Source organism: Balaenoptera physalus (genome assembly GCF_965194825.1).
Source record: "Balaenoptera physalus genome assembly, chromosome: 4".
NCBI lineage: Eukaryota > Metazoa > Chordata > Mammalia > Artiodactyla > Balaenopteridae > Balaenoptera > Balaenoptera physalus.
This window is the reverse complement of record NC_138891.1, coordinates 8,273,248-8,288,970: the sequence shown is the minus strand read 5'-3', so window position 1 is coordinate 8,288,970 and position 15,723 is coordinate 8,273,248. Positions and strand designations below refer to the sequence as shown.

The following is a 15,723-nucleotide window of genomic DNA, read 5'->3' as shown; positions in this document are numbered from 1 at the left end:
GTAGCATCAACATATATACACTAGTGAATGTAAAATGTTGTTAGCTGTTTGGAAGCAGCAGCGTGGCACAGGGAGATCAGCTCAGTGCTCTGCAGTGACCTAGAGGGGTTGGATAAGGAGGATGGGAGGGAGGCTCAAGAGGGAGGGGATATGGGGACATATGGATGCATATGGCTGTTTCACTTTGGTGTACAACAGAAACTAACACAGTATTTGAAGCAATTATACTCCAATAAAGATCTATTAAAAAAATTAAAAAGCAAAAACAAAAACAAAAAACAATATTACTTCTTCCAATCCATGAACACAGTATACCTTTCCATTTATTTCTGTTGTCTTCAATTTCTTTCATCAAAGTCTTATAGTTTCCAGAGTACAGGTCTTTCACCTCCTTGGTTAAATTTATTACTAGGTATTTTATTCTTTTTGATGCAATTGTAACTGGATTATTTTTTAAATTTCTCTTTCTGATAGATCATTATTACTGTATAGAAATGCAACAGATTTCTGTATGTTAATTTTGTATTCTGCAACTTTAGTGAATTAATTTATTCTAAGAGTTTTTTTGGTGGAGTCTTTAGGATTTTCTATATATAGTATCATGTCATCTGCAAACAGTGACAGTTTTACTCCTTTTCTAATATGGGTGCCTTTTATTTCTTTCTGTTCTTTCCCTTTCTTTCTTCTTTCTTCTTTCTTTCTTTCTTTCTTTCCTTCTTTCTTTCTTTCTTTCTTCCTTCCTTCCTTTCTTTCTTCCTTCCTTCCTTCCTTTCTTTCTTTCTTTCTTTTTCTTTCTTTTTTTGGTCTTTTTGCTGTGGCTAGGATTTCCAATACTATGTTGAATAAAAGTGGTGAGAGTGGGCATTCTTGTCTGGTTCCAGATCTTAGAGGAAATGATGATGTTAGCTGTGGGTGTGTCATAGATGGCCTTTTTATGTTGAGGTTATTTTCCCTGTATTCCCACATTGTTGAGAGTTTTTATCATAAATGAAAGTTAAATTTTGTTAAAAGCTTTTACTGAATCTACTAAAATAATCATATAATTTTAATCCTTAATTTTGGTTTATCATATTGATTGATTTGTAGATTTTGAACCATCTTTGCACCCATGGGATAAATCCCACTTGATCATGGTGTATGATCCTTTTAATGTATTATTGAATTTGGTTTTCTAATATTTTGTTGAGGATTTTTGCATCTGTGTTCATCAGGGATATTGACCTGTAATTCTCTCTGTCTCTTTTTTAATAGTGTTTTGTTTGGTTTTGGTATCAGAATAATGCTGACCTTATAGAATAAGTTTGGAAGAGTTCCTTCTTCTGGCATTTTTTAAAAATTTAAAGTTCTGATTGTTTGTTGCTAATATATAAAAATACGATTGATTTTTATATATTGATCTTTTATCCTGAAACATTTCCTAAACTCACCTAATAGTTCTAGTAGTTTTTTAATAGATTGCAATGGAGTTATACATAAACAATTATGTTGTTTCTGAATAAAGAGAGTTTTATTTCTGCCTTTCCAATCTGGATGCCTTTTATTTCTTTTTCTTGCTTTATTGCACTGACAAGAAACTCCAATACAATATTGAAGAGAAGTAGTGAGAGTGGACATCCTGCTTTGTTTCTGATTTCAGGTAAAGCTGTATTTACAGTTTTTTAGCTGTATTTTTGTAGATTCCCTTTATAAAACTGAGAAATTTCCCTTGTATTTCTAGTTTTCTAAGAGTTTTTATCTGGAATGTATGTTGAAATTTGTCAGGTGTTTTCTTCTGCATCTATTGAGGTGTTAATATAACTTTTCTTTATTTCATTTATTTGTTTCTTTGTTATTATGAAACTCATTGGCAAATTCCTACTGTTAAACCAACTTTGCACAAGCTTGCACACTCGGTCAGAAGGTGTTATCTTTTTACATAGTGTCAGATTTAATTTGCTCAAATTTTGATAAGAAAAATTTCATTTATGATCATGAGGGATATTGGTCTGCAATTGTTTTTCTTGTAATGTCTTCATCTGTTTTGAAATCAGGGCATTCTGGGGAGTATTTTCTCCTTTTCAACTGTGTGGAAGTATTTGTGTAGAGTTGATATTATTTCTTCCTTAAGTCTTCGGTAGAATATTCCAGTGAAGCCATCTTTGCCTCAGTATTTCTTTGTAGGAAGTTTCTAAACTACAAAGTTAACTTCTCTAATAGGTGGAGGGATATTTATGCTGTCTAGTTTTTTCTTGAGTGAGGTTTGATGGTCTGTATCTTTCAAGGAGTCAGCCCATTACCTTTAAGTTGCAGAGTTTATTGGTATAAAGTTGTGTATGTAGAATCATTTTGATATTTGTAAAGTCTCTAGTGATATCACCTCTCTCATTTCTGATACTGACAATTTATATTTCCCCTTTTCCCCTGATTAGTGTAGAGATTTATCAATTTTACTGATCTTCTCAGGAAGTTGATGAATTCTTTCAGTTTTCATACATCTAAAAACGTCTTCATCTTGCTTTCATTTCTGAGACATTTTCACTAAATATAAAATTCTAGATCAACAGCTTTTTTTCCCTTTTAACACTTTAAAGATGTTCTACTGTTGTTTTTTTCTCTTGCATTGTTTGCAACAAGAAATCTACTATTATTCTTTTCTTTGTTCCTTTGTACGTTTCTTTTTCTCTGATTGCTTTTAGGGTTTTCTGTTTATCACTGGTTTTGATCAGTTTGATTATGTTGTGCCTGGGTATCATTTTCTTTATGTTTCTGTAGCTTCTCAGCTTCATGTGTTTATAGTTTTAAACAAATTTGGAAAATTTTCATCCATAACTTCTTCAAATTTTTTTTTGCCTCTCTCCCCATTGTGACTTCATATATTAGGCTGCTTGAATGGTCCCACACCTCACTGACCCTCTGTCCAATTTTTAAATTTCTCTGTGTTTCATTTTGGATTGTTTCTATTGCTATGCCTTCAAGTTCATTAATCTTTTCTCTCACAATGTCTCATCTACTGTTAATCCTAGAAAGTATATTTTTTACTTCACACACTCTAGTTTTCAACATTAGAAGTTTGATTTGGATCTTTTTTATATCTTCCATGTTTTTGCTTAACTTTTTGAACATATGGAATACCGTTATAATAACCATTTTAACATCCTTCTCTGCTAACTCTAACATCTGTGGTTCGTTCTTAATCAGATTCAATTGATTGATTTATCTCCTCATTATGGATCATATTTTCCTGTTTCTTTGTGTGTCTGGAACTTTTTGATTGAATGCCAGACATTGTAAATTATACCTTGTGGGATGTTGAATATTTTTGTGTTTCTATAAATACTCTTGAGCTTTGTTCTGGGACACAGTTAAGTTACTTGGAAACAGTTTTGTCCTTTCTGGTATTGCTTTTAATAACTATTAGGCAGAACCAATGTCGTGTTTATTCATGGGCTAATTATTCCCCATTGACGAAAGATGCTTCTGAGTATTGTACTCAATGCCCTGTAAATCATCAGGTTTCCAGTCTGCCTGATGGGTACATACAAGATTCTTACCCCTAAGTGTTCACTGGGCACTGGTACCTCTAATCCTTTGGGGTGTTTCTTTCGCTGGTCCCAGGTAATTCCCTCACATGCACACACTGACCTGTACTCAACTGTGTACTCAAGGGGGACACTCTGTAGGTATCTGCAGTACTTTCTCTGTGTAGCTCTTTACTCTCTGGTACTCTGTCCCATGAACTATAGCTACCTTGTTCTCCTCAGGTCAAGGAGTTGGCTGCACTCCACCTGAGCTCTCCCCATCTAGATGTGGCCTGGAAACTCTTGTAAGGTAGCAAGATGGAACAACATAGGGTTCACTTGGTTTGTTTCTCATATCTGAGGGACCAGTATCATTTATCACTTGAAGATCAAATGTCTTGAAAACAATTGCTTCGTATATTTTTGTCTAATTTTTGGTTGTTTTTGGTGGGAGACTAAATCAGTTCCTTATTCTCTATCCTGGCCAGAGGCAGGCGTTCTCCTTATTTGATTTTTCTTTGTGACTTCTACTGGATTCTTTAAGATCAGGATAAAGAAGAAAAGAATATTTCAAGAAACTCACAAAGAGATTTCAAGTATGCAGCATCGGTGTTTGACAATTAAATAGAGCAGTGGGCCAGTCTCAACTTCAGTTTCATTAATCTGCTAAAGAAAAAGAGGAATCTGCATGAAATTCACAACTCAGATTGCTGTTAGCCACTGTGTCAGAAGGCTTGAGAGCTGCGCTCTGGAGAAACAAAATCCCTGACAGTTGTTGATGCTTTTGTAAGAGGAGACTTCTGTTATTTTAGCAAACAGAAAGACTGCATAAAAATGTCAAAAAGAAACTACTTTTGAAGAAAAAAATAGAAACTGACTCACTAAAGGGACCTATTGGGGATAATTACCCGGAGGCTGTGGTAGATCAAGAGGGCTGATTTAAAGTTATTGTTTCTGCAAATTCTGCAAAAAAACAAAAAACAAAACAAAGATTTTTTTCCTGGCTTTGCCAGTAGTGGAAACATTCCTGCCACAGCCGTAATCTCATGTAAACTGCACAAGTGAATTTTTCTCTCTGAGTTCCTTGAACCTCCTTTTCTGTAATACAGAGCAAAATTGGCTTATGACAAAACATTAAAAACTATAATTTGAAATAGTGTTTTGGTTTTTGGTTATCAGTGATAGATTATAGAGGCTTTAGTTTGTTGGTTTCCTGCTGCCTTAGGTCAGTAAAGCCTGAACTTTCTCATCTGACACCTGTTCAACTCTGAGGATGCTGATTAATTCATGGTGGAAAGCTATCAACTTCACAACTCAGGCCTCTACATTCTTGAAATGCCCTCTCATGGGAGACATAAGATGAGCTTTGAATTAATTGAGACAAATAAATATTCAATCCTTTGGATACTACCATATTTTCTTTCATTCTAAAAACATCTTCTCACTTGAACTTTATCACCAATAAAAATATATTAAAATTTAATTTAACTAATATCACCTCAAGAATTACTATATTATGTCTGAATGATATCTGTGCTTTTCTGGTCACCCATATACTAGTTGTTATTTTCTTGCCTGATGTACAGCAAACTGATTCAGTTATACCCCTCCCCCCCATATATATATATATATATATATATATATATATATATATATATATATATACACATATTCTTATATATAGGTAAAATAATATATATATTCTTTTACAAATTCTTTTCCATTATAGGTTATTACTAGGTATTGAATATAGTTCCCTGTGCTATACAGTAGGACCTTGTTGTTTATCTATTTCTATTGATATATACAGTAGTGTGTACCTGTTAATCCCAAACTCCTAATTCATCCCTCCTCCCGCCCATCTTTCCCCTTGGTAACCATAAGTTTGTTTTCTACGTCTGTGAGCTTGTTTCTGTTTTGTACATAAGTTCATTTGTATCATTTTTTTAGATTCCACATATAAGTGGTATCATATGATATTTGTCTTTCTCTGTCTGACTTACTTCACTTAGTATGATAATCTCTAGGTCCATCCATGTTGCTGCAAATAGCATTATTTCATTCTTTTTTATGGCTGAGTAGTATTCCATTGTATGTATATGTATATATATATATATATATATATATATATATATATATATATACCACATCTTCTTTATCCATTCATCTGTTGATGTACACTTAGGTTGCTTCCATGTCTTGGCTATTGTAAATAGTGCTGCTATGAACATTAGGGTGCATGTATCCTTTCAAATTAGAGTTTTCATCTTTTCCAGATATATGTCCAGGAGTGTGATTGCTGGATCATATGGTAGCTCTATGTTGTTTTTTAAGGAACTTCCGTACTGTTCTCCATAGTAACATAGTTGTTCTTAACTTATACAAGAATACCTTTTATTAAAATCCAACCAATTCAGTTTCAAATTGATAGATCCTTGTTAAAAAAGAATTTCAAATAGGATTTCAAGTAGATTTAACCTCAGAAAAGTTAAATATAAACACTTAATGTGAATAAGCATGGAATAATTGACTGGTTTATTACATTTTTGGAAATCAATTCTATCTTCTGAGACTTGAAAGCTTCCAGGTCTTAATTCACATTAAGCTCTAATGGCCGATGTCATGTTCCCTCCACTGTGTCTCCTTTGCGGGGGGTGGACATCCTGGATTTTTATGAGAATGGGGTTACCAAAGTTGTAATGGATTAAATACTGAGCAGTGTTATGAAGTATAATCCCACTGGAGAAGCACGGGAAGCCCATATAAGTTATTCCACTTTAGAGTTATCTCACCCAAGGGGTAAGGGAGCTACAGTTTTTATCCTCCAACATTCCTCTGATATTGCTTGAGCATTACTTCTGGAGGCATGGATTCCAGAAACTTACAGTTTGTTGAACAGGTGGCAAAGTGAATTCCATCAGTGAGAGGACACCCCAACAACACCTGCTGGTGCTGGGAGCTGGGAGTCGGAGCAAGTGCAAACAAATGCTAACAGGGAGGTGATATGGGAGAGGCACTGACAGCATCTGATCTAAAACTGCACCCGAGAGACAAGATGGAACATTCTGGACAAATGAGTGTCTATTAAACAAAAACGCAAAAATAATACTTGATCTCCTGTGTCGGTTGGAATAGGGTTGGTTATGTTGCAGTTAAAAAAGCAACCAATTAGTAGTGGCTCAATGCCACAAAAGTTTATTTTTCACTCATGGTTGCCCAGGGGCCTCTGTGGATTGTATTCATTCAAAGATCCAAGATGGTAGAAGTGCCACCACGTCAAACTCGGCCAATTGCATATCAGAGGGAAAAGTGAGGCTTTGCCTTGGCAATTAAATAGTTTGACCTGCAGTGACTTGTGCCACTTTGACCCACAAATGATCACCTAGGATTATTTTCATAGTCAAATCCACCATGAGCTGTGTACGTGCCCTCCACCACGTATCTGGAAGAAGAGAGAAACAAGTGGTTAAGGACTACCACATCCCAAGGCTAACAAAAACTTCAGATGGATCAATGACCTGACCCCAAAAGTGGCATTAAAGGAACAGAATAAACCATGAGTGAGGTTTATACACATTTAAAGTGATTTCTAAGTAACATGCAAAACCCAGAAGCTGCAAGGGAAAGAGACTGACAAATTTAAATGCATAAAATGTTGAAAAAGTTTGATGTGACAAACATACCATAGAAAAGTAGAGAGTCAAAAGACTGAAAACGTGTGTTAACATAGCAGAATAGATGCTAATTTTCTTAATATACTAAGAACAAAATAAGAGAAATTCAGCACCCAGAAGAAAAATGAGCATGGAAAAAGGCAATTCATAGATAATGGCATTCGTGTGGCCTGTAAACATATGACATACAAAATAAAATAAAAATTCTGCTTTTTAGTCATCGCTTGGAGCAAAAGTACAAAGGTACAATGAAACTCAGGCATTCTCATATACTATGGATAGGAATACAAAGAAATTCAACCTTTAGTTTTCTTTGTATTTTTGAATATTTCTATCAACATTTTAAATGCACATCCTCTTTGACCTAGTAATTTTATGGCTAGGATTTTGATCTAGAGATAAACTTGAACAAATGTGCCAGATTTATGTACAAGTATGTTCAATGCAACATTATTTGTTATGACAACACTACCCCCAAAAAACCGATTGTCCATAAACAGAGGATTAGTTAAATGAATTAGAGTACATACTTATAATGGAATATTATGTAGTCATTGAAAAGCATGAAGTAGATTTCTGTGGGCTCATATGGAGAGTCTAGGATAGATTATTAATGAAATGTAAAATAAAAAAAAAACTATAGTGTAATCCCATTTGTGTATGTCTTGTATATGCATCAAAGATTTGTAAAGGATGCGTGAGTGATTGTTAAGAATGATAATATGTGAGCAGGGCTAATAGTGGTCCAGAGAGGGAGACAGGGGTTAGAGTGGACATTAATTATTTTTTGGCCAAGAACATTTATTCTTCCTTCTTTGTGTAAAATTTTATCCTTCCCTCTCACTCAGGTCACACGCTTTGGGTGGGTGCTTCATCACTGTGATTCCAGACGTGGAGTATAAGATGGATGCCTGGTCAAACAGCCTATCCAATTCCTTGAGCCACAGTGATTGGTCAGGGATGTTACGAGCTGCAAGCTGGTCCTATCAGAGTCAATCTTAGGATGCAATTGTGAGCTTCCTGGAATATAAACTCTTTTCTTCTGGATGTGAGTCTGGAAAAATGTACGCTGAAACTATTGCGGCATCTGCAATTTGTATATACACATATATACACAATGGAATATTACTCAGCCATGAAAAAGAAGGAAACAACACCATTTGCAGCAGCATGGATGGACCTGTAGATCATCATACTAAATGAAGTAAGTCAGACAGAGAAAGACAAATATCTTATGATACCACTTATATGTAGAATCTAAAAAATGATACAAATGAACTTATTTACAAAACAGAATAGACATAGAAAACAAACTTATGGTTAACAAAGGGATGGGGAGGGGATAAATTAGGACTTTGGGATTAACATATACACACTACTTATATAAAATAGGTAAACAACAAGGTCCTACTATACAGCACAGGGAACTATACCCAGTGCCTTGTAATAACCTATAATGGAAAAGAATCTGAAAAAGTATATATATATGTATAACTGAATCACTTTGCTGTACACTTGAAACTAATACAACATTGTAAATTAACTATACTCCAATTAAAAAAAAGAGTTAACATAAAAAAATAATGAGGCTGGTCTTTGTGTAGTCATATGGAAAGATGCTCCGGGGATGTGAATAATTCAGGTTCCAGAAAACCATGTAGAGCACATCCCTTTATGGAAAAGAAACACTTTTTATGTGCATCAAAATCCTGAACGCTCTACAGCAAATTAAGTAATTGTTTCCAAAGTATTGATTTATGGGAGGGAAGGTCATTTCCTATTTCATATCCTAATATTTGAAAATCTTTTATCCCCATCCTTAGGTGAGAAAGTCTTCAAATATAAGATTCATGTCATCTTTGAAGATGATCTTGAAGTGATTTGTTCATATTAGGTAACAATATTTGTTACCTAATTTGTTCAAATTAGGTAACTCCACTTTGTGGAGTGAATGAATATGAAAAAAGGAAAAATTAAAGTGAATTAAGAAGTGGATTTCACCTCATAGAATAAGGAATACTCAGCAAGTCTTCTGTGTCTGGAAGGGGTGAATTTCAAATATTACCGTTTCTGTAGGCTTTGAAGAATTAATTCAGTCACAAGACCCCAGTATCTACCCCAGTTCTACTTGGTCCTTTGCAAATGAAGTTATTCTGAGAACAAGAAACATTTAATTTTGTTACTGGAGATTTTCTCCTCAAGGATGGCTGTCAGAATAAATCGGGGTTATGCTACAGCCAAAACTCGAAAATCTCAGGGGCTTAGAAGAATACAAATATACTTCCTGTGCATGTGACATTTCCAGAGCAAATTAGCAATGGGACTTTGTTCTTTATAGTCAATCAGGAACCCAGGTAGATGGAGGTCGCATCTCAAAATGTGAATCCACCATCACAGTGTAAAGAAGGTAGCATCATGGCAAACCATGCCCTGTTTCTTCAAGCTGCCGCCTGGAAGCGATGCACATCCTATGTTTCATGGCCCCTGCAAGTCACATGACCACATCTCCCATCAGGGAGGCAGGGATGTGCACACACTGTTCAAATTCTGAGAAATGATGGATGGGATTTATTTCCATGTGAAATCATCCACATGTACATAATTTTCAACATCCCAGTATGGACTCCCTTCTCTTGAGGTCTATTTCTTATACCTGTATCTTAACCCTTTGCCCATAAATTGTTTCCCAGAATACATGCTTCCTCTCACTCCATACCCACAACTGAAAGAGTGAAAGAGAGAGAGAGAGAGAGAGAGAGAGAGAGCGCAGGAGAGAGGCTACCCACAGCTAAGCTACACTTAGCTACTTTCTTATTCCTGTTCTGACCATATAATATAGCAGATAGTTATGGTGCAAGTGATTTCCACTCCTCGTAGGTGATCATACTTGAGATTCTATTGATTTCTTCACCTTGGGGATGTAAAGAGAGCACCTTTTACCTATTAGTAGGGGGTTAACAAGTTTCTGCAGAATAAAAATTCTTTGGACATTTTAATTGCTATTTTCAGCAAATACAAAGCAAATTGGTACATGTTCCCTGGGGTGAGTGGGGGACTCAGTAAATTTATTGAGTGGTGAGAATAGAATGATTAAAACTATAAAGTAAATGCTTACATTTGGAAAAGGGGATCTTGTTCCACAAGTTCTGAGTAATAAGAACTCTAATTTCTTTTAGTTATCATGCATGACACGAAATATATAATTTATTGTGAAGTGGACTGCCCCAAATAGGTCATGTTGTTATCTTTACGGCAAAATTTGAACTCTAGCAGATACAAGCTCCATGCTCATTTTTGGCATTATTCTAACATTATTTTTGTTTTTATTTATTTGTTGGTTTATTTACTTATTTATTTTTCTTTTTAAAAAATTGTGGTATAATTGACATATAACATTATATTAGTTTCAGGCATACAAGATAAAGATTCAATATTTGTATGTACTGCAAAATGATTACCACAATAATTCTAGTTGCCATCCTTTACCATATAAATTTACAACAAACTTTTTTTTCCCTTGTGATGAGAACTCTAAAATGTACTCTCTTGGCAACTTTCAAAGTATTATTGACTATAGTCACCATGCTGTACATTACATCCCTATGACTTATTTATTTTAAACCTGTAAGTTCTAACATTTTTTATTTTTAAAAGAATATCTTTGTTTGATTTGTTTATAGCAGAGATGCCATTCTATATATTTTCTGTTCAAGTGTCACTTGTTTATAATAAAGCCACTTAAAGTTCCACTGCTAAATTCACACCTTTAGTAGGAATAAATCTGAAGTAACCTTGGTAAACACAAATGGAAGTCAAAAACCACAGAGTATTATATCTTCCAGGAATAAATTTAACACTGTGTATTCCAATCAGAAATAATGGGTCATATTTAATCATGTCAAAAATGACTAAGACTTCACTTGGATAGCAAGCTAATCCTTTGCAATGTTACTCAATTACAAGGAATCTATTTGTCTAACAGCATGGGAATGACTAATTAAATTATGATGTCATTATACAAAAGACTATTATTATATTTATAAAGAATTTAAACTATGGGACAGTGGAAAAGGCAGGAAAATGCATACATTGTCAATTTAAACTATTTAAAACAATATGCAAAGGAGAGAAAGACAACAGATTATAAAGAGCATTATCTTTGGATGCTGAGATTAGACATTTACTAACTATTTTAAATACTTTGGGACAATAAAGTCCTGTCATTTTATAATTAGAAAAAAAACTTTTTCTGTTTCAAATCCCAAGATTCTTTTTGTTGTTGTTGTTTGTTGGTTTTACCTGCACTAATCAGATATTTTTGGATTCAGTTCTGGGCTTTTGAACCAAAAGAAGATATTTAGAACAAGAAAGAAGATAATAGAAGATAAACATGAAGATGATTGAAGGTCTGGGAGATATGAATCAAGATTATTAGGCCCAGCAGAGAGCTGACTGGATGGCATTTAAGTAGATGATAGATTCCCACATAGAACATGATGGTGATCTAGGACATGAGTCACTCAATCATCATTTCTTAAATGATTTTTAAAAATAAGTGAATGAATGGCCAATATGAAAAAGTATTAAAACTATGGAAAGAGAAATCTACATTTGGTATAAGGTGACATAAGTTTCTTTAAAATATAGAAAGTCTTGTATTGGCTCCTTCCAGAAAGAGTTGAGGAGGCGTTAGAAAGTAAAAGGGAAAATTAGGGTGCAAATTAAGTATGAGCTCACAAAGATCTAAATTCTGATATTCCATGAGGAATGGCCACAAAGACCCAACCCCAAGCAATAAAGGTTCTAAACCTGGCAAACTAGATGTACAGCAATAAGGTGATTGATTCTCAAACTCTGGAATATCAGTATTTTTGGATAAAAACTTTTTTTTACGAAGTTAAGCATCACCAATGCAAAGCACTTTAGTCTAGAGAATGCTTGAGGTTAAATGATTATAATTTATTAACACCTCTGGAGAGAAACGGAGCTTTGAATACATTCCTTTGATCTACTAATGTTGGATCAAAAATGACTGATTAGTCAGTATATGTTGAGGATCCACAAAGAGCTAATTTTCTTTCTAAAGTCATATCAGCAATGTTCATGTCTTCACGGAGGGTACTGTCCACTCTGTGTACACACACACACAAACACACACACACACACACAGCCTATCCTCATTATTTGCAGATTCCGCTGTGCAAATTTGCCTACTTGCTAAAATTTACCTGTAACCCCTAGATCAGTACTTGTGGCACTTTCATGGTCATTTGTGGACATACAATTTCAGTGCACCGGATGTGCACATTCCCAGCAAAGGATGAACAAAGCAACACTGCTTTCTTGTTTCAGCTCTCTTACTCTAAACACGTACCCTTTTTGTGGTCAATTTAGTGCCACATTTTTTACAAGTTGATCTTTTGGTGATTTTTCTGTTTAAAATGGCCCCCAAACACAGTGTCGAAGACCTGAAGTACTGTCTAGTGTCCCCAAGATCAAGAAGGCTGTGATGTGTCTTATGAAGAAAATTATGTGTTTAAATAAGCTTCATTTGGTATGAATCGTAGTGCTGTTGTCTATGAGTTCATTGTTAATGAATCAACAACATATATTAAATAGAGTGTCTTTAAACGGAAACATACCTAAAACAAAGTTATGTTTTGATTGGTTGATGAAAATGCTGTGCCCAGAGGCTCACAGGAACCTAGCCCTGTATTTCCCCTACTAAAGCTTGTAGCCCAACCATGATTTCCATTTGCATTCTTATCCTTTTCATCCTTATCTTCTGAACCCTAACGTCTGTTCAGTTTTGTTGCCAAAGTTCAGCTCCTAGGGCTTAGAAAATCTTGGCTGCTGGCTAGTACCAGGCTCCACTATATAGGGTTTCACCAAGTTGCCTATAAGAAGATATCTGCAGATTGGTTCTTCTTATTCTACAAGGCTTGAGTATTCCCAAACTCTGCCCTAGTTATCAAGACATTAGTCTGCCCTGAAATATAAGAAATAGGCTGACATAAATAAGAAAGAATGACAATACCAAGTGTTGGCAAAGATGCAAAGCAACTGGAATTCTAATACTTTGCTGGTGGGAATGCAAAATGGTTCAGTCATATTGGAAAACAGTTTGGCAGTTTCTTATTAAATTAAACATACACTTACCACACGACCCAACATTTTCACTTCTAAGTATTTCTTCAAGAGAAATGAAAACAGTTTTCTACCAAAGACTTGTATGCAGATGTCCATGGCAGCTTTATTCACAATTACCCCAAATTGGAAATAACACAAATGTCCATCCAACGATGAATGGGTAAACAAATTATGATATACCCATAAAATGGAATACTACTCAGCAATAAAAAGGAATGAAATATTGATACAAGCAGCAGTATGGATGAATCTCAAAAACATCAGATTGTGCAAAGGTAATTGGATCTAAGCAATTACACACTGAATAACTCCATTTATACGAAACTACAAAAGACAAACCTAATTTAAATGGAAAGAAGGCAGATGAATGGTTGCCTGAGGCTAGAGGTGTTGATGGGGGTAACTGAGAAGGAGGCAACAGAGCTTTCTGGGCTGATGAAAATGTTCTTATATTGTCATTGTGATAGTGATTGCATGGTTTAATAAATTAGCCCAAACTCATCAAAATGTACACTTAAAATGAGTGCATTTTAGTGTATATCTATTGTACATCAGTAAAACTGATTTAAAAGTAAATAAATCAAAAGCTCAATTTACTTCTTTATTCTCTTTGAGTTCTTTAGGTGCTCCCATTCCTGGGAAAAATGTATGAATGCCTTTGACTTTTGGAATGGGAACCAAGTTGCCAACTACAAAGGAAAACCGAAGCTATTATCTTCAAATTTTGTACCCTTTATTCTGATGAAAGACAGAAGTAATATGAGGAGAGACCCATTTTTAAATGTAAGATAAAAGATAATAGGCCCAAATAGAGACACTCATTAATCATCCAAGATGATTAATGTGCCAAGATATGCCAAGTCATGCACCAAAGAGTAAGACATTTGACTGCAAGCATCATGAATATGCGGGCTTTCCTATAAGTTCAATGCTGTATGCCTAGTGCCTAGCACTATGTGCTTCATACGTGTTTATTGAGTATGTCGAATGAAGATATATTCCCTCATGATGGATATTGAAGTCTAGTGCAAGAAGAAGGACATAGATTTATGTCATTATAATGGACAAACGATTGTTAGGTGATGACACATTCAGTGCTATGGGTGTAGTGAGGAGGAACAATTAGCCCAAACTGGGGTTTCTGGAATGGCTTTATGGAGGGCATGATGTCCATGGTGAGAAAAATGAATATAAACAAAACAGAAGGGAAAATGTGGAACATACCCATCAGAAAACATAGCCTAAGCAGACATGGAGATTCACTCATTCATTCAAGGAATCTTCACTGAGCAGCTCTATGGTCTAGGTACTGCTACAGACGCAGAGGGCTGAAGATGAACAGGGCAGAACGTAATCTCTGTCGTCGTAGAGGTTCTCTTCTAGTGAGGGAGACAGGTGATTAAAGAAACAAATCTTCCTTAAATATAGAATGGTGTTGATAAAGGAGAAATAAAAGTAATAAGGAGAAAATAAAGCAGAGTATGGGCCATGGAGACTCATGGGGAGGTTGGTGTTCTAGTTTATGTAGGGCCGTCACTTTCATGTCGAAGTCAGAGAGTAGCCACGTGGATACAGAGTGGAAGAGATTTCAAGGTAGGTGGAACAGCATGTGAAAAAGCCATGAGCAAGGGCAGGCTTGGCATGGCCAAGGAAGAGTAGAGAGGTCAGTGAGCAAAGGGGACAGTGAGAGGAGGTGAGAGCTGAGAAGTGATGAGTTCAGGGTAGCACATGGTGTTAAGACACTGTGAACCGTTGTAAAGAATCTGGATTATACTTAAGCAAAATGGGGAAACAATGGATACAAGATATGATAGGACTGACATTTAAAAAGTATTACTCTGGCTTCTTGGGAAAGAATAGACTACAGAGAACAAGGGTAGAAGTGGAGACACAATTAGGAGACTGTCACAATAATCCAGGTGAGAGACAGTGAATTTCTGGAACAGATTGATTACAGTGAAAATGGTGCAAAGTTGTGAGATTCTAGCTAAATTCCAAGATAGAGCTGATAGGATTTCCTGATGGATTGGATATGGTGGTATGAGAAGAAGAGAAGTTTCAGGCAAAATTCCAAGGAGAGAGCAAACAGCATGGGGAGTGAGGAAATGCAGGAAATCTGTTGTGGGTAAAACATAAAGGGTAAGGCAGAGTGGTGGTGGGATTATGCTGGAAAAATGGGTAGAGACATATCACTGAGAACCTTGTATGCATGGTAGGATGCTTGGATGTTTTACTGGAAATGGGGACTCACTGAAAGGGTTGCAGCAAGGGAATGGTGTTCTGGGCAGAGAGTGGTTTTCAGAGAATCTCTCTGACATTAGTGTGTACCGGGGATTCAGAGACAATAAAACTGGAAGTAAAGAAGCTACTTAGAAGGCTGTTACAATGGTCTAGTGAAAGAT

At 35.5% G+C, this 15,723-nt stretch overlaps 1 protein-coding gene across 1 annotated transcript in view; it reads left to right on the top strand.

Annotated features, from left to right (window-relative positions):
* The window catches only part of LOC309660575 (uncharacterized protein), a gene marked incomplete at its 5' end in the record, with an annotated part of 88,502 nt that extends 75,612 nt beyond the window's left edge, over positions 1-12,890 (top strand). Inside the window, one exon of the mRNA XM_082461372.1 lies at positions 8,020-12,890. The remainder of the gene's footprint in view (positions 1-8,019) is intronic.
* Positions 12,891-15,723: the final 2,833 nt, after the last annotated feature.